Here is a 14,714-nt window from a genome sequence, read left to right as displayed (position 1 = left end):
AAGAAGGACAAAGCAAACCCACAGCGAGGCAGGCTGAGTCCCCACTGTGAAGCCAGGTGGTCACAGAACCATCTCCTATGTCTGTGGAAGGAGGGTCTATGGGACCCAGGGTTCATGGCAAGGCAGGAGCCCCACCAAAAACTGTCCTCTGGAAACTGGACATCAGAAGGGGAGCATCTGAGGCAGCCATCACCCCAAGGGCTGCCGGAAAGTTCTTCAGCCCCTTCCATGATGCAGCTCAAATCTGCCAATAATTCAGACTCTTTTGTTTTATTCCCTCAGCTGATATTCGTCAGCTGCTCTTTGTCAGCTCCACTCTCCCACCTATTTCAAGGTCTTGGGAGACATACGCACCATCTGCACGGGAGCATTGATTTTAATCAAAATTCTGGTGGTGAAAAGGTCATTTTTACCCCTAAAACCAAAATAGATAGATATATCATGGAGTAGAATACCAAACTCACAAAAATTTTTTAAATTTAAAAAAAAAGGACCCAATCAATGTCATACCTTAGCTGAACCACATCAAACACTGTTGCCCCCGCGGATCCGGGGTTGGGGTGGGGGGTAGACATTTTCTTGTTTTGGATGTTCACAGTACTTCTGGGAATGAATGTGGACTTCCAAGTCCTCACCAGACAGACCACAGGGCCTGAGATGGGAGGCCCTGGATATACTCTTACTGTTTTCAGGGATGTCAAATTCCAGCTACTAGTTACAGATCCAACCCAGGAAGGGCATCTCAAACTCCTCTTGGTCCCTTGAAGTCAGCCCCCTCATTGGTCCAAAATTTAAAGCCATCGAATTAAAGGTACAGGAGGAAAAGAAGTCAAGAGTGAAAAAGCAGAACAGCAAACCACAACTTGAAACTCTCTCGCTTCTTCCCAGAAGCTCGACTTCTGGTGACAATGGATCACAAACACAGCTTCCCTTTTCCTCCATGCCGATCTGGTGGATAAAATCATGCAGCGACTATTTCCAGTTGGAGAGTCTCACTTGGGTTTTATTTCAAGTCTGTAAGGATTTAGGGGGTGGGGGTGCAGATGGAAAATCTTAGGACAATTCATAGGTTTTTGGCTTTGGGATTTTTTGGGGTTTTTTTTTAACTTTTGTTTTGACAAGAGATACAGGTGTTCCCATTTGGAACATAAACTATATTTTTCCTGAAAGTCTCTTTGGCCCAAAAAAGGAAAAAAAGCAGACAGACAATCTTTGGGGAGACAATCCCTTTCTGGCAGCAATTGAATTGTCTGGGATAACACTGTCCAGATTCCAGCATGGAAATGTGCACAGAGGGGCCTGCAGGAGATCTGGGAGATATTAAGAGCAAGGACAGCCCTCCACGCTTTTCAGTTCTGCTTGTGCTGCGAGAAAGAACTCCAAAGCAGGATGCAAGGTGCCATTGTTAGCAGAATGCCGCCTCTGCCACGAATCATGTGCAGCCGTGACTCGCCTCCAGCCCCCACCAGCCAAGTGTAGGATTTTAAGGGAATACAGGCAATAGCTCTTAAAGCGAGAAAAGAGAAACATCCTTCTAATCTAAAGGTGTTTCTAATTACAGCAGCCAATTACGAAACCTCCACTACATTTAACTGCTACAAAAAAAATCACAAAAGAATGATTAACAAGCAAAGGCAGGCACTAACAATGGAGCCTAGAAAGAAAGAAGAGGAAGGAAGTAGAGGAAGAAGGGAGGAACGAAGGAAGGAAGGAACGAAGGAAGGAGGGGAGAAAGGAAGGGACTCGGTCCTGTACGATGTGGCAGGAGCAAGCACATGTTTTAATCATCTCTATGCTTCTCAGTCCTCCTGTGCATGTTCACTTGTGAAATCTCAGGGCATTAAGTCTGCCAAAAGCATCAGCAGTGAATTAAGGCAGTGAAAGCAGACAGCAAGTGAGAGAACCACCAAGACCAATTATTTATGGATTGTTCACCTGAATTTCCCAAGCTTCCTCTCGCCTCTCGCCTCGTATTGATCTCCACTCAGCTAGAGACACCTGTTTTTCCAGTTTTGTCAACATCCCCGAAGTTCCTTTGCATAAGTTATGATTTTGCCCAAAGCTTAGAAACTAGAGTGTTGATTTCACAGCAAAACTTTGGTTTATCTCTAAAAGGAGGAAAGAAAAATTCCTGAAGTTCAAGTCCTTGCACGTGGCACGGTTCACAAAAGAATTTTTATACCTCTTGTTAGGAGTTGATCATGCCCACCCCCTACACACACAAACTCATATCTCCAGTATCTCAGAATTTGATCTTATTTGGAAATAGGGTTGTTGCAGCTATAACTAGTTAAGATGAGGTCCTACTGGAGTGTGAGAGCCCTCTACCCAATGTGACTAGTGTCCTTACAAAAAGGGGAAATTTGGACACAGACACACACACGAGGAGAACACCACATGAAGATGAAGGCAGAGCCGGACCACGTGATGTGCTACAAGGTAAGGAACACCAAAGATTGCCAGGAAACCACCAGAAGTTGGGAGAAAAGCATGGAACAAATTCTTCCTGATAGCCTTCATCTTGATGTCGGAATAGCAGACACCTTGATCTCGGAATTCTAGCCTCCAGAACTGTGAGACAATACATTTCTGTTTTTTAGTCACGGGAGCCCAGCAAACTAATATACCTACTGATTCTACCTCATGATGCCCTTCCCAATGGGCCCCTTCCCTGTGTCCTCATTTGCCACCACCCTCATTCAGTCATTCATCACTTGCCATCTGGACCATCGCAACAGTCTCCTAGTTACCCTCCTGCCTGAACTTGCTCCTTCTTGAACATCCGCTGCTCTGGGGTGAGCTTTCCTTACCACGGCTCTGACCATAGAATGTCAGGATTGGAATAATAATAGAAACAATAATAATAACCTCTCAAGTACATTTTCTATGACAGGCATTGTGAGAAGCACAAGGAACACAAAGAAAAATAAAGCAGTTCTTACTCTCCAGGAGCTCCCAGCCTAATCGTGTGGGTGAAGACAGACACATAATAGATTATTAGATAGAGATGGTGCAGGCATGCCCAGGGCATCATGGGAAATCTGAGAATGCATGCCTGATGCATCCTTGGGAGAGAGGACATTTTATGAGGGGCCTCCAAGAGGGAGAGACCCCTGAGCTGAGCCCGGAAGCACTGAATCTCCATCCTGGCTGCACTCTGCGCTCACCTGGGAAGCTCCACAAATCAGAGGCCTGTGTCTGACAGTCCCCAGGCCCCCTGGTTTAATTGGTCTGGGGCTGGCTCAGTTTTAGGAAGTTGCACAAGATCTCCATGTGGGTCTAATGTGCAGCCAATTTTAAGACCCTCTGTCCTAAAGCACTGATTCTCTGCACCTCAAAATCACCTGAAGAGTTTTAATAAACTCCAATGTCTGGGTGCCACCCCCTAGAGATCTGATTTGTTTGGTCTGGGTGCAGCCAGGAATTAAAGAATTTTTTAATGCTCCCCAAGTGACTGTAATGTGCAGGCAAGATCAAGAACCACCACCTTGTAAGAATACTTCTCAAAATTGAATGTGCATAGAATCACCCGGAGATTTTGTTAATATGCAGATTCCTAATTAGTAGGTCTGGGGTGGGGCCTGAGACCCTCCCGGCCTAACGAAGGCTCCACGTGCTAATGTTGCTGGTGTTGCAGCCACAGTGTCAGTTTTCCAAATCCTCATAAAGAGACTCCCACTAATAATCGAGTTCCTCTAGCTCGTCCTCTCATTCGGGCTAACAGTTGTCCCAAATGTGGGCTCCGTAGAAGCAGAAGCAATGAGCAAGAGTTCCAGCCACAGGGACACCGACTCTAGCTGCCTCCTTATATGGCAGAACACTCACACATCACCAGCTGGGAGACCAGTCCCTCCCAGCGCAAGCTTTGGGGGCCTTTTTAAGTAAGTCAAATTTCTACAAAGTGAGACACATTTTCAAGTAGAGCCAAAGATGAGCCTTCTATCTCTCTTCATGGAGGGGACAGCTCAAACCCAGATTCCTCACTCACACATGCACACAGTTCTTTCCCTTCCCCCCTTTTCCCTTCCCTCTCCTTTATCCCTGACTCCTGCTGAACCCAGACATTACGATCAAGAACTGGATTCAAATTCTGACACTTCCTGAGTAACCTTTGTCGGATTGCTCAAGCTCTCTAAACCTCAAATTCCTGTTCTCGAAATTGGTGGTTTTATCCCCATCTTTACAGGCTTGAGGAAACAGACAGGAGTGTGCCAGGCTGGGCTGTGGGTCTCCAGAGCCTGCTGACCCTGTGCTGTACTGCAGCAGCATCATGCTGTGAAGGGGCCATGTGGTCTGGGCAAGCCACTTGCTGACGCAGGTCCCTGGATGCTCACCTTTCAAGCCTGTACACTGACCAGTCTGGTCAGCTACCATCGGATACCTCTTTTCTTGCCCCAGCCCCTCTCCACTGGGCAGTGCCCTCTCCACCAGGCAACGATGGATGACCCAAGCTGCTGTGTCCACTGGCCACCCATCACTGAGAGACCTGTGGGTACCCCACTACTTCTGCTGGTTACTGCACTGCCGCTGGGCACCACAGCCTTCACCAATACTGAGCTAGAACATTCAAATCATCAAAGGGGCAGTGGCCAAGTAGGGAAATGTCAGGATGTACGATCCTGGAATGACCAAAGTATGGTCCCCATCAGGTGGCAGAATCAATGCCAGCGTGTCCTTGTTCTAAATCACTCATTCATTTGGTAAACATTTCTCAAGCATCCACGATGTGCCAGACATTGTGGTAAGCACCAAGAATACAAGTTAACAAACACACTGTGTTTTTGAGGAATTCACAACATGGTGAGAGAGAAAGAGTAGCTGACAGATGCACAGGTGAAGAGACAAATTTAGCACGCTGCCACCACAACAGCAGTAATAGCTGGCCATGCAGATTGGGTACCTACAATGGGTCACATACCACACTAAACACTTATATCAGTTTCCTGGGGCTGTTGTGATAAATTACTACACTTCGTGGCTTAACACAACAGAAATTCACTGTCTCACAGTTCCAGAGGCCACGAATCCAAAATCCAGGTGTCAGCAGGGCCAAGCTCCCTCCAAAGGCTCTACGAAGGATCACTCCTCTTGCCTCTTCCAGCTTCTGGTGGCTCCAGGCGTTCCTTGACTTGTGGCTGCATCACTCAAATCTCTACCTCCAACTTCATACGGCATCTCCTCTCTGTGTCTCACGTCTCCCTCTGCCTTTCTCTTATAAGGAAACTGCCATTGGATTTAAGCCCTGACCTAAATCCAAGATGATCTCATCTTGAGATCCTTAACTTAGTTACATCTGCAAAGATCTTTATTCCAAACGAGGTCAGATGCTGAGGTTCCAGGTGGACATATCTTTGGAGGGTCACAATTCAACCTACTATAGCACTGTATATACATCAGCTTACCTCCTCCTCAAAACAATCCTCTAAGGCTAGTTCTGCTGACATCCTCAGTTTACACGTGGTGAAACTGAGGCCCGGAGAAGTTAATAACTTGCTCAAGATGACATGATTAGCGATGAGACAGCTGGGATGTGAACCCCCGTCCGTCTGATGTCTTAACACTACTTTCTACAGCCTCCCATCTCTGTGAGTCCCACGATAGCCAGAAGGAGAGTGGGCCCATCCAGCCTGCAAGGTCAGAGATGGATCCTCGGATGGAGGGAAAGCTGAGGCCAGCCCCAAGGGGGAGGGTGTGTGAACCAGAACAAGAAGCCAGGAAGAGCATCCAAGCAGGGGAAGCCCATTTGTGGAACCCAGGGGCATCCAATTCACTGTCAAGGAACAGTACATTATTCAGTGCGGCTGGACCAAGGGGTGCAAGAGGAAGAGAAGTGAGGCCTAGAGAAGAGGGCTCAGGAAGGCCAGGGCACAGAGGGGCACGGATGGCCAGGTGGGAGGCTGCCCTTGTCCTACAGGCTGTGGAGAGCCATTGGCCAGGGTTAAGCAAAGGGTAGAAGCGTGCTGATGCTAGACTCTTGGATCACCGACCAACGCGGAAAAGTTGTCCACCTCCTGTTGGCCAACCCTGCTGAGTGCCCAGCCATAAACGTGCAGGTGTGAGAACTAGGGGAGCTGTTACCACTCAGGGCCCTGGGCATCCAGGCACAGCTCCAACACGTCTGTGTATGGTGTGCCTTCTGGGCTCAGAATCCAAGTCTAACTCTCAAGCCAGCTTTTTGAAGAAGGCATTTCTGATACTAATGACAGTAGGATGGTCACCTCAGGCAAGCAATTATAATGCAAGAGTAAGAAGTGGTCGGCTCACTGTTGGGAAGGCGTGAGCCCACCTCTCTCCTTGAGGCCCAGGAAGACAGAGCTGGTCATAGTCAGCGCACACACAGGCTAAGCACCCGCAGAATGTATCAGGAAGGGGAAAGTAAACAGGAACACAGCTCACGGCGTAAAGCAAACGGAGAGACGGCTCATCCCAAGTTTTGGCTGCCCAGACTGCGCCTGGACCATGGCCTAGAGGGTGGAGACGGGTGACATTGAGAGAATAGATGATTTTAACCTCGTTAGCAGCAGCCACCATCCTGAACGCCTGTGAGCCCAGCTCCCGAGTTCCTGCCGGCATACCTGTGGCCGAGGTTGGTGAGACTCTGGGCGGGCTATTTGCTCACTGGAATCCTGTGTATTCTGTGGGCAGGAAGAGTGTCACAGTTAGACCCACACTTCACTGTGAAAATATTCATGCTTCACCAGGAGACAGCGAGAGGGGGTCGGGATAGGAGGGGCAACGGCGGAGAAGTGCCCCTTCAATGAGCTCTAAAGACCAGCAGTGGTGCCCAGCTTCAGCCTCTGAGGAGCATCTCGGGATTTTCAGTTTAACACCAAGATTGCTTCTCACGTCTAGTTGTAGTTTTCCACGATCTCAATATTTGTAAGGAAAACACAGTTTCTGTGGTTTACCCCGTTGGAGAAAATCAAAGAATTAAGAAAAATTCTGGTGAGCTGGGGAGACAGAGCTAACCACTCATGTAATTATACTTGATTCCAGTTCAACGTTAATGGGGAATCTGCCGTGTGCAGGTACCAGGCAACATAATCTGTGCCCTAGCAGCCTGGGCCCCTGTGTTCTCAGGGGCCATTCAGGGCCCTGTGGCCATTTCACACGAGAGAGTTTAACAGAAATTCAGACCCAACTTTTCTCCTCTGTTGCTTGCCTACCTTCCAGCTACTAGGTATTGAAGGGCAAAGAGTGTTTTAGGGGACGGAGTCAGGCTGCCTGGTTGCAATCTTGGCTCCGTGGGGCTCAGTTTCCTCATCTGTAAAATGGGTGACAGCACCTTCCTTATAAGGCTGTCCTGAGGACACGTGAACAGCCCCCTAGAAAGTGCTTAGGCCAGCGCCTGGCGCGTGGGAGCCCTGGGCAGCTCCATCCGTATTATGACTCAAGGAACCTCAATTCCTCCAGTTTCGTATTCTCTCTGCTGGACTTCCTTAGCCATATGATCTAAGGGAATTTCTGCCTCACATAAAATAAATTCTTTTTTAGCCCCACGCTTCTCCCAAAGGAGCCCTTCTCCTGGTTAAACAGTTCTAGTTACCAATGACCACAGTATTGCTTCACTGGCCATAACTTTTCATAAGTTATTGGATCCATTGAAAGTGTTTTTAACTACAAATGCTCTAGTTCTGTTTGATACAAAGTTAATGCAGGCAAGTAATTGCATCTTCTCCATCTATTATTTGCAGAAAGAAATGAGAGTCGCTTAGCACATCCTTATTGTCAAAGGGTTTCTCAGCCCACGCGATTCTGTAGGAAAGGAACTTTCCATTCTTTGCTGAAGATGTCAGCCCCTGGTGAGATGAGGGGGTTGGGCAGAGAGTGGATCAGACGCCATCAACCTCGCAGGGATGACAGACAGCAGACATTTGTCTCCTCGTTCTGCAGTTCAAGCTTCGGGAACACTAGTCCATTCTCCTGCCCAGCCCTTGAATTTTCCTAGGGCTTCCCTGAGAAGTGGCCTCCTTCTCCTTCTCAGCACTCCCACTGCCTCCCGAGGCAGCTCAGCTGGAGAAACAGGAGGAAGAGGAAGGGTGGGCTTGCTGGACCTTGGCTTAGGGGACCCCGAGTATGAGTTTGTTTGTGACAGACGCCGCTGTGGGTAGGAAGTCATTGGTTATTTTGTGGCTGGGAGAAGACTTATAGGTAACAGGAAAGTTCTTTCGATGGCAAACTTGTTAGGGTTATGAGATCATTTAAGGAAAAGAACTTTGAAAGTGGGTGAGTGTCATAGAAATGGAACACTCTCAAACGAGAGCACAGTCAAGTTGGTAAGCTTTCCACGTCAGGACCTTCCCACATAAGCCCTTTTCTAATTTGGTAATAGAATGTTGAATAAAAACCACAGGCTGGTGGAATGATTTGACTTATTCTCACTCTTCACTACTTTCAAATAAATATTAGGTCTGAAGGCAGGAGTTCTGGAAACAGAACCCATGCACACGCTGTTTTTAGCCCCGTTTGACATGGGAGGAAATTGGGGTTACAGAAATTTGTAGCCGAGGGTGCATGGCTACAAGGCGACAAAGCCAGCACCAGACCAGGTCTGTCCGCCACCTGAGGCTCAGTCAGAGGTAGGCTGGGTAGCTATAGCCCTTTATGTTGCCCAACATAAGGATGAAGGCAGATCCTAAGCTTTTCCTTCACCAGGACACTTTCTTCTTAGGGCCGATATTGACAGAACGCAGCATTTTGCTTTAAAGGGTAGCACCTCTTCTGCCAGGATGTCCCACAGCATCTTGCCTTCTCTCCCCTCTGCCCCTGGGCTAGGGCAGCCTTGGGAGGGCAGGAGAGGTCCTGGTCAGGTTGGGTTCCAGCATCCAGCTCACTGCAGGCATATGCCCTCTGCCGCTGGGGGACGCTCTGTGAAGTTCACTGTGCATCCTTTGGGAGAGGCAGGCTGTGCTTCAAACAAGCCTGTGGGCTCCGCCCCGAGGATGGTTCCAGGGCACAGTTTGTGCTCACTTTCTGCCCAGGCTCTAGATTTAATGCCTCGCTTCCCCAAGTGTGTCACACACTAGATGACTTGGGGTGGTACAATGGAAACATTTTTATGGCAGTTATGTATTATTGTAATGCATATTAGTTCTGCATATCCTCGATAACCTGTGATTTCACAGATATTGCTTAGGACAAGAATAATTTTATAGATATCTCTAACACGTTATCTGCTGTACAACAGCTGATGTATCTGCCACCCCCACGTCCCCAGTGAGGTGCACACTGCAGCAAGAATATACGATTCAGATTACCCTCCTAGGTATGAGAAAGCGGGGGAAGAAATAACATTTCGGAGGTGACTTAGCGTGTAGGATGATAACGTAGGAGGGAGGTGAGGAGCAGGTATTCTGGAGTCAAACTGCCTGGACTGGAAATGCTGTGTGACCTTGGGCACGTTACTAAACTTGTCTGTATTACTTGAAAGGTTGAGCCACTAAAATCTGAGGGGTCCTTTGTCACTGCAGCTCACATTACCCTCATACAGCTGCAGCAAAGGATTTTCTTCTCCACTGTGAATTTACTCATTTGAAGGACATAAAGTTATCAAAACTAAAATCATGTGTTTATAACATTGAATATCTTACTGTTATTGCAAAGAATAAAATAATGTAGCATGTTCAAACCAGGACAATTTTGAAAGAATTTTCTTCCTAATCAAAATCTTCAGAGTTATCAAAGAGGCCACTGGTGGACTCAAAAGGTGGCTCTCCGAGCGGGCACAGGACTGCTGCCCTCGGGCTGTGCTGCCTCCTCAGCCGGTGACCAGATCTGCACCGGAAGCCAAGATTTCACGGTCACGGACCTACCGACAGAGAAGGTGTAATTTCAGGTCATAAGGATGTCACCTTAAAATGAACATGGCTTCTACTATTCTGCCTTACACTAAGGACATTTCTTGTCAACAAACAGTTTACTGTATTCTTGTTTTAAGCTAGAAAAAAGTTTAATAGTAATTTTTCAAGTTAATAACATACAGTCTCCTCTTAAGAAAACGAATGAAAGCAAAAGGTTATATAACCTTTTCAAAAATAGTTATTTTTCTGATTGCAGAAGCAATATATGTTTATTTTAGTAAATTTGGAAAATACAGAAAAGTACAAAGTAAAGAATTTTAAATTGCTTATTGTCCAACGAATCAGGAAGTGCGTGTGTAGAGACATACACGTGTGTGTGTTACCATTTTATTTTTTCTGTCCAAAATTGAAGTCATACATACGTTCTATTTTGTAACTCTCTGGTTTTCACTTGCCATATTGCAAATGTTTCCCATTTCACGATTCTCCTACATTATTTTCAAACCTTCGCTGCCAATCCCGCACCTGCCTTCCCCCCTCCTCACTTGAAGCAGACGGCTTCACCTCTTCCTTCTCGGAAAAAATAGAAACAGCAGAAAGCAGTAACTCCTTCATTTTCCTGTTACTAAACCTGCAAACCTCCCACACCCGCACACACGCTTTTGTGTTTCCCTTTGAGATGACAGAGAAGGCAATTCTTTGCTAGCTCAACTGGGCTCTCCTGAATCTGCTTTGGGTCCCCCCTTCCCCCACCTGGCCAAGGTCCCCGCTAAGCTCTAGGTGGGCAGATCCAGCAGCCTTCCAGCCTCTTCTCACGAATGCTTCAAATGCACCTCAAAACCCATATTTCCTAAGCAAACCCACGACTCCTCCCCAAGCCTGATTCTCGTTCAGTGTTCTCTGCCGTACAGTTGTAGATGCAAGAAACCCAGACGTCATCCTCGATGTCTCCCTCTCACTCACTCAATATCCAATTGGTCCGTCCAAATTCATTTTCCAGGTATCTCTTAAATTCATCTGCTTAGGTCCATCTCCATCACCCACTGCCTCCCTGTCTCTCACCTGCACCCTTAAATGGCCGATTACTGGTCTACCCTCATCCACTATGCCCTCCTCCTAGCCATTCTCCAAACTACAGAGAGGCTAAGAGATCCTTTTTCATATGTTAACTAATGCCACTCCCTGGCTCAGAGGCTTCCCATTACTCTTAGCATAAAGGTTTTCAACCCGGCTTCCTTGAGTCTGCATGACCTGGCTGGTGCACTCCTCTCTAGGCTCATCTCACCCTGTACTGCTTCGAGCTCTCTGCATCCCAGCCACCCATCCTAGTCATCTTTCCATTCCTCATACTGTTTCTGCTCTGGCTCACCACCAGACCTTTGCATACACTGTTTCCCCTGTCTAGAAGGTTCTTTTTCTCCTTTTTTCTAGCAACCTCTTTTTAAGTACCTCTTCTTCAAGGAAACCTTTCTTGACCTCTTTTACTAGGTCAAATCCTGCTACTGTTGGCTCTCAAGTTACCTCCCACTCATAGCACATGTTACACCTATACTTTATGCTTGTTTGTGAGTTCGAGGTTCATCCCCACTAGATTCGGAGCTCCTCAGGGGCAGGAATCATGTCTGATTTGTGCATGTTTATATCCCCAGCATTTAGTTCAAGGTCAACCACATGATGTCACTTAGTAAACGTTTGAGGATAAATGAATGAAAGATACATTGAACTCTAAGACTGAACTCAACATCTTCTCCCTGACCTGTGGTTTTCATCCAGCATTTCCACTCCCAGAGAATGACACCACCACCCATCCAGTAGTATAGTCAGATGCCTGAAACTAGTCTGTTAGGGTTGAATTGTGTCTTCCATGCCAAAAAGATATGCTGAAGTGCTAACCCCCAATATCTCAGAATGTGACCTTATTTGGAGACAGGGTCATTGCAGATGTAATTAGTTAGGTTAAGATGAGGTCATACTGGAGTAGGTCATACTAGGTGGGCCCTTAATCCAATATGACTGGTATCATCATAGAAAGGGGAAATTTGGACACAGAGACACACACAGGGAGAAGGCCATGTGAACACAAAGACAGGGATCAGGGTGATGCTTCCACAAGCCAAGAAATGCCAAAGATTGCCAGAAATCACCAGAACCTAGGGGAGAAGCCTGGAACAGATTCTCCTCAGAACCCTCAGAAGGAACCAGCTCTGCCGACACCTTGATTTTGGACTTCTAGCCTTCAGATTTGTGAGACAGTAAATTTCTGTTGTTTTATGCCACTTAGTTTGTGGTATTTTGTTACTGAGCCCTAGGAAATGATTACATAGTCCTTGACCCTTCAATCCCTCTTATACCATCCCCTACCCCAACAATATCCAATCCATAACCATGTCTCATCACTTTAGCCTCCTAAATATCTCTCCAGTTCACTTACTTCTTGTAATCTTCACTCTACCACTGGTTTCAGACGCCCCTCATCCCTCCTGAACTACTGCACTGGTGTCCTAGCTGCTCTCTCCACACTGCTCTGCCCACTGGAAACTTTTTTCCATGCTGCAGCCACAGAGATCTTTCTGCAAATCTGATTTTGTTACACAGCCCTTACTCCCCTTGCCCCCTACTCCTGGCCACATTGAACCTGCCTGTTCCTCTTGGAATACAGACCAGACTCTTGACATTACCCAGAAGGCCTCAGGCCTGGGCCCTGCTGTCCTTTCAGCCGTCTGCAGCCCTCCCCCTCTGCACTCTAGCTGTCGCCTGCCTCCTTTGTTTTCCTGGACAAGCCATGCTCTGGGCCTTTGCAATGAGCATGGCAGCCCCTCTGCCTGCCTGCATTTTCCTCACTCCATTCATTCCTCATGTTTCTCTGGTTCATCCTTCAGATCACAGTCCAAAGACTGTTGTTTTTTAGAGAAAGCTTCCCCCATCCCTGGATGAGGTTAAGTGCCACCGATACACCCTCTCTTCATATCCCATCATTTTCCATTGTGCCACTTGCCATGATTTGAGACTCGCACTTATTTCTGCCTTATCTGACTATATCTTTAAGCTTCCTTAGGGCACAGATCATGTCTGTTTTGCTCACCCTTGATCTCCACCAGTCAGCATAGGACCCACAGACAACTATAGAAAGAAGAATGAAGAAAGATTAGTTTGTTAAAGTGCAAATAAGCCATAATGTATTTGACCAATCTTAAGTCCGGCTGTTTAGACTTTTTCCATTGTTTCACAAATGTAGCAACACTGTGAGGAATCGCAGAGGATTCCTTGTGCAAATATCTAATCATTTCCTTAGGACAGATTATTGAGAGGAACTGATTGCTCAAAGATCTTGAAGCTCTTACCTAATTGTTTAGAATTTCTCCAAGTGGGAAAGTGTTAACCAGAAGCATACGAAAGAGAGAGAGGGAAAGAAGGAGAGGGGCAGAGAGAGAGAGAGAGAGAAGGAAGGAAGGAAGGGAGGGAGGGAGGGAGGGAAGGAGGGAGGGAGGAAAGAGGAAGGAGAGAGAAGAAAAAAGGGGAGAAAGAAGGAAAGAAGAGAAAGACCACCACCTAAATTAACGAGCCTTTGTCTCCTGAAGAAGGTCTTTGCTGAGATTGCTGCCCAACCAGTTTCCTAGACCCACTCTCTCTGTATCCCTGCCAAGCCATCCCTGGGAAAGGCAAAGTTAGACACTCTCAAATCCCGAGGTTTAAGATGATAAAGACCCTCAGAGGCAGGGGCAAAGCAGTTCAGGGCTTTTTGTTCCCCTGCCCCTTTGTTCCAGCGACTTCTCCCATCTCAAAGGATTTTCAACCGCACCGAGGCCTGACACTTTGCCCATCCTGGTTCTCACAGCCTTCTCCAAGGACAGACAAAGCAATGTTGGCACTGAGGAGGGCCCGCAATAAAGGGGACTGAGAAAGAAGAAAGCACCGGGCGAGTCTGGCCGGGCCCAGTATGTTCAGTTGCTGCAGCAACTGAAAGTTAAACAATGAAGAGGGGAGGGGACAGCCATTTTCCTCACTCGGTCCAGTTGTCATGGATACTGGGATTTTAGAAGTAAAGGGGTGAAGGGTTTTCTTTACAAACAGTGCCTTTTTTCGCTTCCTTGGCCTGTGTCCTTGCTCTGGGTTATGGACCTTTCATTCTGAGTCTCGCTGTAAGGAGGCTAGGAAAGAGGGGTAACGGCAGAATACTTTCAGTAAAGGTGACCTCCAGCCAGCAGCTCTAAGGTCCATTCCTGCCTAAAGTGAGGCAGAAAGGACTAGACATTAATGGAAATTTCCATCCGCTGAGCTCTCCCCACCCACCTTGTAGGAAGGCTGTCTCTCCCCTTGACCTCTTTCCTCCCAACGTTCTGACTCTCCCAGGAGTGTTCACACATGGCAGCAGCCTAAGGTTTCGGCTTTGATTCCCAACCCCCAGAGACCCCTAGTCACTTCCCTCCCTGCTTCCCCCTCCAGGACTTTGCAGGAGGAACACAGCCCAGCCCTCCTAAGATGTTGCACGTTGTCTCCCAGCCTCTGGACCCCGAGACAGCGTCAGACCTGGCCATGTCCTGCTGAGCTGTTCAGCAGAGTACAGTGAGGTCACCAACTTTAGTGACCGCAAGTCAAGGCTCAGCTCGGCCATGTACCAGAATGACCTTGGACAGGGTACTGAATCTCTCTGAGTCTTATTTCTACATCTGGTAAAACACAGATTATAATATTTACCCCGTGGCATTGCTGAAGGTATTAAGTGAGAGACTGTATGCCATCCTGGGACTCATCGCAGACACTGTGAACATGCTGGTGGCCTTGCCCACATCCTCACCACCCACTCCCTCCTCGTCTACGCATACACTCACACGCTCTCACACACTTTCACACACTCTCTCACACTCAGACATTCACACTTACACAATCACACATACTTACACAATCACATTCACA

The 14,714-nt window shown here is 47.4% G+C and overlaps 1 long non-coding RNA gene across 7 annotated transcripts in view; it reads right to left on the bottom strand.

Moving 5' to 3' along the window:
- The window catches only part of LOC103562241 (uncharacterized), a 224,079-nt gene that overhangs the window by 190,362 nt on the left and 19,003 nt on the right, over positions 1-14,714 (bottom strand). The window contains exons 7-8 of one of the 7 annotated variants that reach the window (XR_547645.2): positions 6,576-9,808; positions 976-6,464 (exon numbers count right to left, since the gene is read on the bottom strand). The exons of the other annotated variants lie outside the window; for them this stretch is intronic. This is a non-coding gene — a long non-coding RNA (uncharacterized lncRNA). Of the gene's footprint in view, positions 1-975; positions 6,465-6,575; positions 9,809-14,714 lie in introns of those variants that run through there. 7 annotated transcript variants of the gene reach the window in all.

The sequence above is a fragment of the Equus przewalskii genome, chromosome 1 (genome assembly GCF_037783145.1).
Source record: "Equus przewalskii isolate Varuska chromosome 1, EquPr2, whole genome shotgun sequence".
Lineage (NCBI taxonomy): Eukaryota > Metazoa > Chordata > Mammalia > Perissodactyla > Equidae > Equus > Equus przewalskii.
The sequence above is the reverse complement of the archived record's forward strand: the minus strand, read 5'-3'. Positions and strand labels throughout refer to the sequence as shown.